This window comes from Crotalus tigris, unplaced genomic scaffold (assembly GCF_016545835.1).
Source record: "Crotalus tigris isolate CLP2741 ecotype Arizona unplaced genomic scaffold, ASM1654583v1 scf7180000017764.6130737, whole genome shotgun sequence".
Classification (NCBI taxonomy): Eukaryota; Metazoa; Chordata; class Lepidosauria; order Squamata; family Viperidae; genus Crotalus; species Crotalus tigris.
Window position 1 is genome coordinate 2,177,069 of NW_024096618.1, and position 17,537 is coordinate 2,194,605.

A 17,537-nucleotide genomic window follows, 5' to 3' on the forward strand; every position below is an offset into this window, starting at 1 on the left:
TATTTGTATTTAAACCACTGGGATCCATATTCCTGATAGGCTGTGATACAAAGTTAACTTTCCTATTTACTCTTGGCATGAAAAAGGTGTAATTTCCCTGCACCGGTGCTACATTTTCAAGGAGGAATAGATTTGCTTTGGGAAAAAGAGTTTTCTAAGCAATATCTGGGGATTTTCTTTTCTCAGACCAGCACCAACAAGAACCATTTTTCTACCATCTCCTTTCAGGCAGCTGGCATTTCTCTCTAATTTTCCAGAATTTTTCAGCATTTTAGGTACTGCAGAAAGTGACCAAACTGCTAACACAGTTGCATCTTCTGGCACATGTAACATTATTGTTGTTGGGAAAAAAGGAAATTTTTGTGCTAGTTACTATTGTTGTCAATGCAATTCATAGTAAGATGGCCTTAAGAAAGCTGCAGACAAAATATTTTTATCTCTGGAAAACATTGGATGAAACAGTCACCTGGATTTAGAGAATTCTGGAGAAGACTGGAGAATTTCTGAACTACCATTAGTTTAATTACCATTTAAACTTACATCATTCAAAAAAGAGACTTACAACCAGTTCTCAAAGTTATTTGATCAAAATTTAGGCACTTAGCAACAAGCTCATATTTATGACGGTTGCAGCACTCCATGGTCATCTGATTGCCACCTGTGACCTTCTCAGCTGTCCTCTGACAAGCAAAGTCAATGGGGAAAGCTGGATTCGCTTAACGAACTCTCTGATTCACTTGAGAGCTACAGTGATTCATTTAACGACTCTGGCAATAAAGGTCATAAAATTGGGCATGATTCATTTACCAACTGTCCTGCTTAACAACAGAAATTCTGGTCTCAATTTTTGTCATATGTTGAGAATTACCTGTAATAGTCTTGTTAGGTGCCAAAGAAAGACCCAAACTGTGAGCTGAGGTTTCATTTTTCCCCTCTCTCAGCTTAGATTTTATTATTTCAAATATTTATTCATCAGTCATTCTTTATACGTCTTTGGATTACGAACTATATCTAGAGGGCAACCTCAGTTGCATTTAAGTTCTGCTTCAATACTAGCCACAATAGACTATTAAGAATTGAATTTTTTGGAATTTTTAAACTTTTTGAAAAAAAATTTTAGTGTTTTTGAAATTTTTGAAATTTTGACATTTTAACATTTTGGGTTCACTTCTTTACATGGTCTCCACCATTGGCTAGAAACTTGTGCCAATAATGGACACCTAGTGGATCACCTAGCAGAGGTCTGTGCTCAGTGCAGGAATCAACAGATGACCATTCAGGATGCCTTTAAACATCTTTAGAGCGAGAGGTTCCACCATTTTCTGAGGCAGTCATGTCCATCACTGAAAAGTTCTTAGTTAGGAACTAAGGTCAAAAGAGTCAAAATTCAGCCACAACCCTGAAATCAAAACCTCTGTTTAGATGCACTGCATGCAAGACTTTGAATGTGTGGTTGCAGCTGCCATCTTGAATTTTTTACATATCTCTCCCATGTATAGTATAGATAGTATTTAGTATAGATAGTATTTATTAAATTTTCTGAAAAAGTTTATAATAGTTGTTTTGATATTGTTATTAGAATATCACATATAGATATGGCTGCCTGATGTACTTACTCAGTATTAATTTCAATAGAGCAACAATGCACCATTATCTGTCCACACTACCAGAAAAGATGGAAGATGTGTTGGAGATTTTAAACTATCCCACTTGAACTCTTTTATTCTTATGACTGTTAATGATGAAAGAACTCTGTTCTCTTTGCATCAGGTTGATTAAGGGGAGATTCTTCAGATTGAGAATGATCAGACTGATTTCGTGTGTGTGTGAGATGTTGCTTTTAACAAGTACGGTTTGAGTACCACAGATTTTGACAAATTTGCCTCCAAAAATTGAAGTTATTAACCTTTGCAAGATCACATCAGATTTTAATTAGATGCCAATGATTGTTTGGGTTTGAATGATCATCTGCATGATAGAAAAGATTTCTAAAGTTTTAATATTCTCTTAATAGTTCTCGGATGTTATTATGTGTATCTGAGACATGTGCATGTATTGAAATGTTTTCATTTATGTAGTTCTATCTTATTCCCTTCTTGATGATCTTGTTAAGGGGCAGTTCCCTCAGGCAAAATATATCTAAGAAATCAATCATTTTCTCCCCGATCTATTTTGGCAGAAGCATATCTAAAAAATCCTCTCTGGCTTCAGATACACTAAAACAGGGGTATCAGACTCGATTTCATTGAGGGCTGCATCAGGGTTGTGGCTGACCTTGGGGGGCCAGGGTGGGCATAGCAGGGGTGGGTGTGGCTAGGGTAGGTGTGGCCAGCTTAACGTCGCTTGTGTTGGGGGGTGACTGTGGTAGCCCTGGTGGGGCTGGGGGAATCCATTATCTCCAGCTGAGAAAGGTGAAACCAGGGCAAACACCATACCCTTGTCCACCAGAGGAGCCTTGCTGTCCCTCTCAGGCCATGCAGAGAACCCCCAGTGATGCAGGCTGCCTGGAGCCCTGGGCAATGGAGGGCAAAGGCCCAGTCCAGCCTTTCTCAAGGGGGCACCCAGCTGCGCTTACCTCCTTCTCAAGGATGCTGCTGATTGACTTGCTCTCCTTGGCCAAGTTGCTCATGGTGTGTGGGAGGGCAAAATGTGTGGGTCAGAGGGAAGCCCACTCCCTCTCCCCATGAGGTGACCTGGCTTTGTAACCAAAGCATTCTCAGTAATAGGATGGGAGACCACCAGGAAAGGTCAGGAGGAGGGGACAAGGGGATGGCAAAAGGGCATCAGGGCTGCTTGTGGCCAAGTGCTAAGTCAGGACTTCCCTCAGACCCTCCCTCCTTTTCATTATAATCTCCTTCCTTCCTTCCTTCCTTCCTTCCTTCCTTCCTTCCTTCCTTCCTTCCTTCCTTCCTTCCTTCCCCCCCTTTCTTCTTTTTTCTTCCCTCTTCATTCTCCTTTCCTTTTTCTTCCTTCCCCTCTTTCCTTCTTTTCATTTGTCTTTCCTCCTTCCCTTCCTCCTTTCCTGTCCCTTCTTGGATGCTCAAATGCAAAAGGGGAAACATTTCTCGATGCTTCCTTGCCTTGTGATCAAATGCCACTTTTGCTAGTAGTCTGTGGCCACTCAAAAGATAGAACAAACCAGACTCAGTTTATCCCATGCTTGCATTTAGTGGGGGCATCCACAGACAACAGTACAGCAAAACTGTCAAAATGGTGGCTGTGATAGTTGAACAGAGCTCCTCTGTTTTTTATGTGCAACAGAGTTAGCATTTAGGAACAGAGGTAAGTTAGTTGCTTTTCTATTAATACATAATTCTTAAAATGGGTCTTGTGTAGAGACTCTGCCATGGTCTAATTCCGACTGGAAATATAGCAAAGAAAAATATTTTCCCCCACTCTGCTTTGTCCTGTTTTCCCCACTAGAAATGGCTGTTTGCAACACACAAGGAGGGGATACTTTCCTAAGAGTTGTCAGTTCAAGAATGCCAGTGTTAACTTGGATTGCCAACAAAGTCCTATCTGTGACAAAACAGAATACAAATTGCTTTCTCCTTTGAACCCAAGTCTCAATGGATCCAGGATTGAAGCAGAACTGTGTGAACTGGGGCATCTCCAACCAAGTTACCTCTCCTTCCTTCCTTTCTCTTTCCCTCCCTCCCTCATTCACTGCCTCCCTCCTTCTCATTTCCATCTCCTTCTTTCCTTCTTTCCTTCCTTCCTTGCATCTCATTTCCATCTTCTTCCTTCCTTTCTTCTTTCCTTCCTTGCATCTCATTCCCATCTTCTTCCTTCCTCTTTCCCTCCTTCACTACTTCCTCCTTCTCATTTTCATCTCCTTCCTTCCTTCCTTCCTTCCTTCCTTCCTTCCTTCCTTCCTTCCTTCCTTCCTTCCTTCCTTCCTTCCTTGCATCTCATTCCCATCTCCTTCCTTCCTCTTTCCCTCCTTCACGGCCACCCTCCTTCTCATTTCCATCTCCTTCCTTGCTTCTTTCCTTGCTTCCTTCTTTTCTTCCCTGCTTCTCAATAAAACATGAATATTCATAAAATACATTCATAAAACTGGATTATTGCAACATAGATTCCTTCAATCAGATTTGATTGTTGGTGTCTGTGCAGTATGTCTAGCAAAAATATGGATGTGTTTGCCGTTGTTTTCTTCTAGGATGTTTTTTCAACTTTCCAGTCTAACCTGGTTACCATTTCAGGATATCATAAAACCACTATCCAAATCCATCCCATCTTTCAAAAAAAAATAAAAATGCAAAATCAAGTGGGCATTGTCACCTGCTGCAAACTGCACCATACTTTGAAGCCACACTACAAGTCTTTGTATGTGGTGGCCACTAGGAGAAATGGCCAAAGAATAGGTCTATGCAACAGTTGTTAGCTGGCTAAAATGGAAAGGTTACATACATTTTTTTAACAGATTGTTCTCTATTAAAGCAAAACAATCAATCCTTTATTAAGATGTTTTTCCCTTTCTGACTTTTCTAGCCTTCCTTCCTTCCTTCCTTCCTTCCTTCCTTCCTTCCTTCCTTCCTTCCTTCCTTCCTTCCTTCTTTCTCACAAAATTTATTTCACAAATACAAAAGCTTTGAAAGGTCAGGTAAAGAATAACTCTACTACAATTGTACACATCACAAAGGTTTTTTGTAAGTGTAATGTAATGCATTTGTGGCAAATGAATAGCATGAATATGTACTTCTAAATTTATGTGCAACTAATTGGAAATGGTATTCTTTGAAATGTTTTTTTCATGGCATTTCTAACTTCTTTGTTCCTGAAACTATATATGATGGGGTTGAGCATAGGAATGATAACAACATAAAAGACAGATACGATCTTGTCTTGCTCCAAGGAATAGCTGGAGCTAGGCCGCAGGTACATGAAAAGAAGAGTCCCATAGAAAGTGCAGACAACAATCAGGTGAGAAGAGCAGGTAGAGAATGCTTTGTAAATACTTCCAAGTGAGCGCATTTGGAGGATTGTGGCAAGGATATAGCAATAGGAGATTACCACTATGGATGTGGTGGCAACCTCATTAAATCCTGCAAAAGCAAAGAGCAGAATCTGAACGAGCTGGATGTCAGAACAATAAAGATGAGTCAGAGGGGGTCCATCACAGAAGAAATGGTTGATGAGGTTGGAATGACAGCAGGTTAATCTTAACGAAATCCCACATGTATGGATGTATTCAGAAATCCAGCTATATAGCACAGTACCACTAATGAAATGCAGACAGTTTTGGACATGATGGTGGTATATTTCAATGGGTTGCAGATGGCCACATATCGGTCATATGCCATCACAGCCAGAAGGTAGCATTCAGTAGTTGCTAAACCTGCATAAAAAAAGAGTTGTAAGACACAGCCAATGTACAAGATGACTTTCCTCTCTAGCAGGAAATTCACCAGCATTTTGGGGGTGACAACAGATGAGTAGCAAAGGTCTAAAAAGGATAAGTTGCTCAGAAAGAAATACATGGGGGTTTGAAGGTGAGAATCATTTTTTACAGTCACAATGATCCCAACATTCCCCACAATAGTGATAATATAAATCAGTAAAAATATCACAAAGAGCACACGCTGTAGGGTTACATGATCTGTGAATCCTAGAAGAATAAACTCTTCCACCTCAGTGCAGTTTCCTCCAGCCATCTCACTGGTCTAGTGTATTCATCACTGAAAGAGAAACTTATGCACAATTAGATCTCAAAATTGAAGGGAACTTTCTCTTTGAAATCGAACATTAGGTTTAGATTCCTGGAAATCCATGTCAGATTAGAAATTTTTGCATTGAATATATTTTATCTTCCTTTTAAAGGAAATTTAACTATAAAATCATTTGAACATTATTTTTAAAGAACTCAGCAAACTGATATTTTGCCTATTAGTTTCCTTCATGGAGTTCAGTTTCATGAATGTTGATGTTAAGAAAATTTGATCATTATTTTTTTTTAAAAAAGAAAATATTTTCTTGTTTTCTTTTTTCCTTTGAAAATCTGTTTTCATTTTTCTAGGTTGGGAAGGACAGTGACAGTTATCATAGAACTAACAGTAACAGAAACTTGTCTTTTGCTTCTATCCATTTGAAAAACAAATATTGTTGATCAAGTTCTTCAGTAATTTCTGTAATTTCCTATTTTTTGGAGCAGGTCCATTTATTGTGATAGTAATGAAAGAGTTTAGCAAGAGGTTTATTTGCAGATTAGTCAAAGAAGCTCTTAAGGAAGACAGTCCTATGGATTATGAGTTCTAATGCTCCCTGTTTTTGAGGAGAATATCTGCACACAAAACAGTAGTTATATATTGTCAGGTTTGGTGTAGACATTTGTCTGTAGTTCTATTAAGTATTCTTAGAAAATAAAACTCTAAAGATTGAGAGATGACAGTGGAGATTTGATTGAGATCATGGAAACCATTTCTGATCTGCTACTCCCTGTATGAAGGTGACACCCATGTCCATATTTTTCTACTGAAATCCAGTGAAGTTTCAAGTTCTGCTGGAATAGCTGAAATTAATAATGGACTTGGTGAAGCAAAAGAAACTGCATCTAATATAGATAAGACAGAATTTATTCCTTATTCCAAAAAGAAATTCAGGAAAAAATAATTCTATCTGTGCTAGATCAAATTGTACTTCTCCTGAAACCTCTGCTTCATTATTTGTGTTTCTGTATTTGGATGCTCAATGTTTGATGGTGCTTAGAAGTTTCTTTGCTTTATTATGATTGGCATGTTTTTTTCCTGGACATGTTAGATTCAGTCATAATGTACAAATCCAGTTGCATCCCTTTGTACCATTGGAATATACTGCATGAGAAACTGCCCTTGTAATTTGATCTGAAACTTCAGGTATTACATAATGCTGATCAAACTACTAACTAGGACCAATTTTAAGAAGCATATACTCTGTTGTCAAAATACTTACCAGTTCATTTCTGATCTGGCATAATTCAAGGTGCTGTTTATGTTCTATATGAACTAGAAACCAAAGTTCTTGAAATATCATATTCTACCTTACTGGTCTTACTTGAGACTGAAGATCTTTAAATTAGTGTGATTTTGGTTCCATTGCTGATGATCAAATCAGCTGCAATATTTTTAGAGGAATTGACATGTTTTGAACAGTGGGAGTGAAATCCCGAAGAAGCATTGCAAACAAACATTTTCTGAAATGTAATCACTGGTTCTTTAATAAAAGATCCAGAGTAAAAAAAAATATTACCATCACCTTGAAAATATTTTCTATTGATGAATACAATTTTATTTCACTAACACTATATAAGATTTCAGTAGAGGTCTACCTTTGTTATTATGTTCCTTATTTTGATTTATTGTTGTATGTGTCTAAGTAGACATTGAATGGATGAAGAAATAAATGTGCACTTACCATGGTATCCTACAAACACTTCAGGGGAAACAAAATGTACTTCTTTGATTCTTTTCAGAATGAGTTAAGTTGGCTTAAAATGAGGACTCCCATCTGAAGAAGTGGCTATGTCTACCAGGAAGGATGGCATTAGTTACCTATTTGTATTTAAACCACTGGGATCCATATTCCTGATAGGCTGTGATACAAAGTTAACTTTCCTATTTACTCTTGGCATAAAAGAGGAGTAATTTCCCTGCCCCAATGCTACATGTTCACAGAAGAATAAATTTCCTTTAGGTAAAAGAATTTTCTAAGAAATGTCTGGGGATTTTCTCTTCTCATACCAGCACCAATCAAATCAGTCAATCAGAATAGAGCTGGAAGGGACCTTGGAGGTGTTCTTGTCCAACTCCCTGCTCAAGCAGGAGACCCTGGTGGCTGTTCAGTCTTTTCTTTAAAATGTCCAGTGATGAAACTCCTACAATTTCTGAAGTCAAGCTATTCCACTAGTTAATTGTCCTCACTGTTAGGAACTTTCTCCTTAATTCCAGGTTGTTTCTCTTTGATCAGTTTCCAACCATTGTTTCTTGTCCTGCCCTCTGGTAGTTTGGAAAATAAGTTGACCCCCTCTTCTTTGTGGCAGCCCCTCAAATACTGGAGTACTGCTATAATGTCACTCCTAGTCCTTCTTTTCTCTAGCCATTCCTGCAACCCTTCTTCATATGTTTTAGCCTCCAGGCCTTTGATCATTTTAGTGTTCTTCTCCAAACTTTTTCCAAAGTCTCAACATCTTTTTTGTAGTATCTTTTTTGGTTGCAGAATTCCAGGTGTGGTCTTACTAAAGCAGTCCTAATACTTCATGTGATCTTGACTCTATGCCTCTGTTTATACAACCCAGGATTGTATTAGCTTTTTTGGCTGCTGCTGCACACTGCTGGCTCATATTCAAGTAATCATCCATTAGGACTGCAAGGTCCCTCTTACAGTTACTGTTTTTGAGCCAGATCTCACCTAATCTATATTTATACCTTTAATTTTTCCTGCCTAAACTTTGCTTTTCTCCACATTAAAATTCATTTTGTTGGATAGGGCTCATTGTTCAAGTTTGTCAAGATCTGGGGTGTTGGCTATTCTTGCTAGTTTAGTATCGTCTGCAAATTTGATGAGTTCCCCTTCTATTACGTCATCTAAGTCATTTATGAAGAGTACTGGGCCTAAGACAGAACTTTGGGGTATCTCAGTACATGCTTCCCTCCATGTAGATGTAATATCATTAAGGACTACTCATTGAGTATGGTTTGTCAGCCAATAATAAATCCATCTGATGGTGATACTGTCTATCCCACATTTTTCTAGTTTAACAATAAGTAGGTTGTGGTCTACTTTGTCAAATGCCTTGTTGAAGTCTAAGTATGCTATGTCCACAGCATTTTGTTGATCTACTACTAAGTTAGTCACCTTGTCAAAGAATGAAATAAGATTAGTTTGGCATGATCTGTTTTTAACAAACCCATGCTGGCTTCTAGTTATAAATTTATTTGTTTCTAGATGTTCACAGATCAGTTTTTAAATTATTTTTTTCCAGTATCTTCCTAGGTATTGATGTTAGGCTGATTGGTCTATAGCAGTGGTGGTAAACCTATGGCACGCGTGCCAGAGGCAGCACTCGAAGCCCTCTCTGCGGGCATGTGCGCCGTCTCCCCGATGGTCCCCTGTTCATCAGCAGCCCTCCCTGGAGGAGAGTCACCCCCGGGCATGGCCCACATGGAGCAGTGCAGCCAAGGACATAGCTGGGCAGCAGGGACAAGACTTCACTCTTGCGCCCCATAGCATGCAGATGATGCTGTGGGGTGTGGGCGAAGGGCATGGCTGCCATGGTGCTGCAGGGCTGCCTGGGCAATCTGCTGCGGCGGGCCATGGAGGCAGTGTGTGGCCCTTTCGGCGGGGCAGGGGCAGGCGAGGTGGAGCAGGCAGGGCGGGAGGCGGAGCGAAGGTGGGGGGTGGTTTTTGGGCACTCGGTCTCTAAAAGGTTTGCCATCACTGGTCTATAGTTTCCTGGTCTATAGTTTCTGTTTTTTTTTTCTTTTTTTGAAGATGGGAACCACATCAGCTCTTTTCCAATCCTCTGGTAGTTCCCCAGTGCTCCAAGATTTTTTAAAGATATGATACAATGATTCTGAGATTACATCTGCCAGCTCCTACAGAACTCTGGGATATAATCCATCAGGTCTCAAGGTCAAAGTCAGACAGGTATTCTCTTACCATTTTCTTGCTTATTTTAATTTTTATTTCTAGTCTGTCTTTTACAGTTATATTTTTGGTTTGTTGGGCTATAGTTTCTTTTTGTGTGAAGACTGATGCAAAGAATAAGTTAAACAGGGGTTTTTTTAAATTATTTTTTCCAGTATTTTCCCAAGTATTGATATTAGGCTGATTGATCTGTAGTTTTCTGGGTCTGATTTTTTCCCCTTTTTTGAAGAAGGGAACCACATCTGTGATGACTCCCCCAGACAATTCCCCAGATACCTCTGTAGATGTCAGCTCGGGGGAGGATGAACTGGTTCCTGGCATGTCAGAAGTTGGGTTGATTGATGGCTCCAGCTGGGGAAAGCATGCAGTTGCAGATGGTCAGTGAAGAGGAGGAGGAACCGCCTTCTATACCTGATCCAAGGACACATAGGGCAAAGAAAAGGCAGGAGAAGAAGAGTTCAGCCAGACTACTCGAGAGGAGAAAGCCTTGCCCTTCTTGATGGGTTGTGCCAGAAGCTGGCTACTTAGCATGTCAGACAGAGAAAGGCATTGCTGGGAACAATGTGTTTCTTTTCTAGCTGTATGTGTTCTGATCATCGTCATCCCTACCTCACTTTGGATTGACACAGTGTTTAGAATTGAATCATGCCTTGGAAACTTTAGCCCTTTCTTGCCTTCTGAACTCTCTTGTGCATGGATTTAAGTTTGCCTGGTGGATTTAAATTTGTCTGGAGGATTTATTTTGTTTGAGAAACTTTCAAGTGCTTTGTGAACTCTTTGGCCATTGCTCTGTGAACTAACATTAGTTTGCTTGTGGCTGGAATTAATTGGGACAGTTCTGGGTTTTGGTGAAGGGAATTGCTGGGGAATATTAATAAACTGTGTATGCGAGTGAGAAGGGCAGCCCAACATCAGTTCTTTTCCAATACTCTGGTAGTTCTCCAGTGCGCTAGGATTTTTTAAAGATATAGTACCAAATATGGTTTCACCAAAGAGAAACTATTTTTCTACCATGTTCTTTCAGGGAGCTGGCATTTCTGTACAATTCCCTAGAATCTTGCTGTGGTGGTGCAGCGGTTAGTATTGCAAGCTAATTTTGCTGACTGCCAGCTGCCAGCAGTTTGGCAGTTCAGTTCTCACCAACTCAAGGTTGACTCAGCCTTCCATCATTCTGAGGTTGGTAAAATGAGGACCCAGATTGTTGGGGGCAATATGCTGACTCTGTAAACCACTCAGAGAGGGATGTAAAGCACTATGAAGCGGTATATAAGTCTACGTGCTTTTGCTATTGCTATTATTTTAGATATTGTAGAACAGGGGTGTCAAACTCGCAACGTCATGTAACATCGCACAATGTATCGGGCCGATTTTGCCATTGCCAGCAAAGGGATGGGCGCGGCTTCAGTATGATGAAACCTGCCCATGGGCCAGAAGTTTGACACCCCTGCTGTAGAAAATGACCAAGCTACTAACATAGTTGCATCTGCTGGCACATGCAAAATTATCCTTGTTGTTGTTGTTGAAAAAAGGGGAAATACTGTGCTACTGTTACTATTGTTGTCAATACAGTTCATGGTAAGATGGCCCTTTAAAAAACTGCAGGGGAAATATTTTTTTTATCGGGAGAACATTGGATGAAACAATTATCTGGATTTAGTGCAGAGAATTCTGGAGAAGGCTGGAGAATTTCTGGTTAGTACTGTTGTTAGATTAACTCTGAGGAAGTTAACACTTACTTGTTAAAATGTTGACAATTGCTCCAGATATTTTTATACTATGACCTGAAACATTCTGAGATAAAAATATGCATTTCCTGCTACAAGTGTACAAATACGCATATGTGCATTTGTAACTCTTGCATTAAATTCTATACAGCCAAAATTCAATCCCTAAACTGATCATTAAATCTAGACCATATAGAACACATTCCCCATCCTTTCATTTCTAATATATAAAGGCATTTCAAAACCTGACAGCAAACATATATCTTGAATCCATTCTTTAACTTCAAGAAAATAAGTTTCTTTCCATCTGTGTAAAATTATTCTCTTGAACCCAAGGCTTAGTAAAGCCAAAACTCTTCATAAAATGTCAAATCCTATATTTTAGATATAGAATTCAAAATCACATTTATGCCTTAACTACAGGACTGTGTAAACATAATTTGTAACTTGAAACCAAAAGGGAATTATGATAGAATCAAATTGTATGAGTAAAAACAAAACAACCTACCATTGCCCCTCAAGTCTCATACAGTGCCAATAGAAACAAAAAATCTGATATCCAGCCTTTTTTTAAACATTATTTGATGGTCCAGTAAACATAAAACAATTGTGATTAATTAACTTCATTCTTAAATTGTAATTATTTCTATTTCTGAAAATTTTGATCCCATTGATTTTCTAAAACTGGGAATGCTTAATAATTATTTCAAGATGTCAGAAGCTTTTTCAAAATCTTTGGTTTGTGGAAATTCAGCCTTCACTAACAAATGCTTCCTAATAAATAGATGAAGAATCTGTTTTGCTTATTGATGCTAAAGAAATAATAATAGTAATAAATGCTTTCAAAGGTACAATCTACTTGAAAAATATATGATTCACAAACCATTCATATTTGTATTTAAGAAGCAATGTATTTTTTTTAAAAAATGGAAATATAGCTCGTTAACATGTATGTATTGTACTGCCCTATCTTGTCTGTGTTTTGTTTAATATAAACAAAATTCATTTAGAAAAGGCCATTCTTTTAAATATTTTCTTCATACAATTTATAACCTCCTTGTTTTTCAAGCTATATATTATTGGGTTGAGCATTGGGATTATCACTGCATAGAAGCCTGACACTACTTTGTCAGTGTCCATTGAATAGCTAGTTGTAGGACGCAAGTACATGAAGAGGAGAGTTCCATAGAAAAGGGTGACAACCGTCAAGTGAGATGTACAAGTAGAAAAAGCCTTGTACTTGCCCTCTATGGAGTCCATTCTAAGGATAGTAAAGAGAATGCAGCAATAGGATACAAACACCAATGATGTGGTAGTGACCACATTAAAGCAACAATTATAAATTGCAAAAGTTCATCAGAACAGTAAAGGTAACTCAGAGGGGGGCCATCACAGAAGAAATGGTCGATGACATTGGTTTTGCAACACGTTACTTGTAAACTGAATCCTGTCTGGATTATAGCATTCAGGAATCCAGCCAGATATGACAAGTCGACCAAAGAGATACAGATCCGTTGAGACATGATGTATGTATACATGAATGGGTTACAGATAGCCAAGTATCGGTCATAAGCCATCACAGCCAAAAGGTAACACTCTGTAGTTGCTAAACCAGCATAAAAGTAAAGTTGCAAGATGTACCCGGTATATGAAATGCTTTTTTTGTGTGTGATAGGAAGTTTACAAGCATTTTGGGAGTGACAACCAAAGAATAACAGAAGTCTAAGAAAGACAAATTGCTGAGAAAGAAATACATGGGGGTTTGAAGGTGAGAATTGATTTTCACAACCCAAATAATAACAGTATTTCCCACAACAGTGATAATATAGATCAGCAAAAAGATCACAAAGAGAAGGTTTTTCAGGACAAGATGGTCTGTGAATCCCAAAAGAATGAAGTTTTCCATCAGAGTACAATTTTCTCCAGCCATCTATTTGATGTGTGTTATGAAATAGTGAAGTCTAAAAAAGAAAAATGATGTTATGGCATAATTATTCATCTGAAGAAATATGTTCTTATGTCTGAGAGGGAAACAGAGTGAGAAAAGGGGACTTGTGTTTGTCTGAGAATCCCTTAAAATGTCACTGTAAGAGACTGGACAAAGTGAACCTCTCTGCTTATTTTCCTCGTTTCTAAAAGAGGAACATTATAGTAACTGATGAGACTATGGTATGGAATAATACTTTAAAGTAGTCTTCTGCAACCTAATGTTTTATCAATTTATCAAATCATCCTAACCAGCATGACATTTCTCATACTGTCTGCACTTTATGACAATTCTATGCCAATAAATCTGGGATTCATCAATATGAGAAAGGCTGTTTTTAATATTGCAAGGCATTTTTTAATGGGTAATAAAATTGTATCCTGTCATGTCTTGGGAATCATTTGCCTCTGCTTTTCAACAACAACATTATATACTGTTCCTTGGCTTTATTAATGGTTAGGGAGATAGCTTATAAAAATCAGAAAAAGATTTGGATATATAGGATGACAGAATGTTGAAGCACAAAATTCTATGCACCTTTTGTCTGTGTAATCTAATAAGAAACCAGACCAGATTTACCTTTGTTGCCTTTTACCCAGAACTAATATTATTTATTAATGTTTATATGACTGTTCTATTCAGCATCTGAGCCAGGGCAGCATACATCAATAACAATAATTATTATAAACAACACAATCCAAAATAACAACATATAGATATATAAGTACTGGGAAAAATCTTATAAATATCCTGTCTTTTGCAAGAAAGGGAAAGGAAAGGAAAGGAAAAGAAAGGAAAGGGAAGGGAAGGGATGGGAAGGTTAGATTATTGGCATCTTTTTATTTATTTGTAACTCTTATAAAGCAGTATTCTATCAGCTTCAAGATTCTAACTATATAGCAATAAATTATTACACTATAAATACGGAATAATACTTAATGTTCTTACTCTTATTATTAGACAGTTTGGGGAAATGGCCTTACAAAGCAAATTTTATTTGTGTCATAAAAAGCACTGAATAGTTATATTACTAATGTATTAGTATTGAATTTTATAGCCTGTGATGAGAAATTCACTTTTTTAATAGTTTTATTCCTACAGTGTCAAAACAATCTGGTTTTATCTTGAGCATTATAAAATTAAGATATCCGACAGAATGCAAAGAATTGAAATCATAGCAGCAGTTAAAAATATTAAAACACCAGTTCTACAGGAATGGAACATAATCATTGAATCATTTAAAGAATTGACTTTCATTGTTTAAAATGTTTAGTAATAAGTACAAAATTACTGTATTCGGGATTTAATTCATATAACATTATTTTTGTTTTGGCGATCATCCTACAATCTTGCAGCTTTGCTAAAGAAAGATCAGTATTACTGAACAGATGGATTGATTGCTATAAGTCCAGGGAATAGATAGTAATTAGGCTTCATTTTTATTTTTGAAAGAAACATAATTGATGTTATACTTTGATTATTCTGACATCTGTACTATGAGCTTAGTGAAAACCAGGCTTGCTAAATGTAGTGTTTAAGAAATAATAATTTAGAAGCAAGAATGTTTGGTGTATCTCCAAATCAGTCAACATCCTATGTGTACTACTCTACAATTAGACACAGAAAGTTGTTTTTGATTAAAGGCGATATACATATTTTAACAATACTTGGTCATTCACAACATTAAATAAAATGACTCAATATTCTAGTCTACCTCAAAAAAAAAAAAAGAAACAAAAAGAAAAACCACAAATTGTTCCTCATGGTATATTTTGGCTATAACTTGCTGAATTTCCTGCTTAAATTAGAGGAAGTTTAAATAGCTGCCAAAATTCTGAAATACATTTGATTCAGTTGATCACAGTTCCTACCTTTCACTTCTGCAAATAATACAAATTGCAATGAGAAAGAGAAAACATGCTGAACTTTCTTGTTAAATCTTTCTGATTTAAAACTCAGAAGGGACATGACTAGAGCAGTTTAAAAAAACTGATGTTAAATAGCTATCTTAAAATGTATTTATTATAATTTCTACCCCACAATTCCATTCCCAGCATACTCAAGGAAGCTAACAGACATAATAATAAAAAATAAAATAAAGTGATTAAAGTCCAATAAACATTCATAAACAATATATAAAAGCAACCTGAAAAGATTCAATAAACAATTTTCCCAAATGTAAAAGGCAGCATCCAAACTCAGATTTAAAATGCAGCAATGCACTGCAAGAAGCTGGAAATTTGGCTTTCATATGAGAATGACATTTTCTCCTATTTAAAAGGAAAAAATTGGATTGAAATATATATTGCTCATAACTTCCCTTTGTACATAAACCCCCCCCCCTCATCAGTTTGCTAAAACTGATTTCTGTATGCCAACAGGCAGAACAGCAAATCCATACTCACTTTGTTTAGGTGCAAAAAAATACAAATTATTTTGTTTTGCAGGCTGGAGACAGACATCTTCTCTTAGCCTCTTAAAATGAAGGATTCCCAAATGATGATTATATCAGGAAAGCTTTGCGTTTGTTTGTTTTTAAACCTCTGGGAATTCTCCTAATTGACTTCTGACTTTACTAAGTTAAATCTACAGTATTCTTCCTCATTTTATTGATCAGCAGTCTCATAAGCCAGAAATTTGTAGGCAAAATAAGAAGAAAATGCCCATCTTGGTTTTTTGATGGACAACATTGTAGACCATCATTTTGTGGCATTAAATTTCCCACAAAAAGCTTAAAAAGGCTTAAAAAGAATTTCAGCAAGTATTACACATCAAATGGAAGCTTTATTTATAACAAATCATTTCTTCTGCTTACAGCCTCTTACTTCTACCTTCTCCAAAAATAAACTAGAAGTAATTTTAATCTGGATGGGAAATACAAGATTTTTTTTTTTTTTTGTAATGACCTGATGTAGCATCAAGTTCTTACTTTTGATTATGTGAGAACTAGCCATCACAGAGATGCTTTCCTTAGGGAGAATTGCTCTGCCAGGTGTTCAAGACTCTGTTGCATTATCCTAGAGCAGGGGTGTCAGACTGCTGGCGCGGGGGCCAGTTGCATCATATGGAGGCCATGCCCACTCTAGCTCCGGCAATGCAAAAAAAAATCGCAGTACGTCGCGACACGTCATGAGATGCGGCGAGTTTGACACCCGTGTCCTAGAGCAATGATCTCCCCAGGAATACAAATGGTTCAAACTTCCTAACCTTGCCAGCTTCACAGGACAGCACAACAGTTGCTTCTACTATCTCAGATACTTTTTTGTCCCATCTTTCTTTTGCTTATTTTCACATCAATTGTGAAAAGCAGGAGATGGCAGCACTTTGTGCATATATTATTTTTACACCAGAATTCTAAAAGCCCAAATCTAAATATCCATGACTAATTTGATATATGTATGTCTCTATTTTTAAATTTTGTTTCTTTATTAATAATAACTTTACTAGAATTCTAAAGAAGAAAGAAAAAACTAACAAAAAATAATATTTAGAACAGAAAATAAAGAAGGGGAAAGGACAAAGCAAAAATGCAAGAAAAAAGGGGAAAAGGATAAAGTAACTTCCTATTTTCTTTAACAATAGTTATAACTGTAACTTAACCTCTTGCTTTATGGCTACAACTTTTATTTTTTTAATATAACCTTCTACTTTTTTCTAATTATAAAAACCATATGCAATATTATAAGTTCATTTTTTTGCTTCACACAAAAAGTCCAAAAGGGGGTTCCTGTTGTGTTTTCCGTTCGTTGGCAATTGATGAAGACACATGCTGAAAACAACAAGCTCTTTATTACTCTTCTCCTACAACCAAGCAAACAGCAAAAGGCACGCAGGCCTTTTATAGGGCCTGAAACCCAGACAGTGTGAACCAATAGGAATTGACCATTTTCACGCCTTGTGCATGCGCACAAGGCTGGTGCCACCCTGTCTGGTCCTGGGCAGCTTTTGGATTGCCCAGGACCATTTACAACAATTCTGAGCCTGCTTTCAGTTCTTGCAGGTTCAGGAAACAACATCCCTCCCCCCTAGATAAAACACACCTAGCTTACGCACAGGTGCATTGTTCAAATGCAGGGAGAGTGGAAATGCTCTTGCAGGCAAACATCTTACAAAATAATTATTAACTTAAATAAAATTTATCCAAAATCATAATAGTATATGAGACTTGTTACTGAATGTTAATTTCCTCATTCAGCGACCTA

General features: G+C 37.4%; 1 pseudogene; it reads right to left on the reverse strand.

Annotated features, from left to right (window-relative positions):
* Positions 1 to 4,552: 4,552 nt before the first annotated feature.
* On the reverse strand, positions 4,553 to 15,860 carry LOC120306991 (annotated as a pseudogene).
* Between the last annotated feature and the right edge of the window lie 1,677 nt (positions 15,861 to 17,537).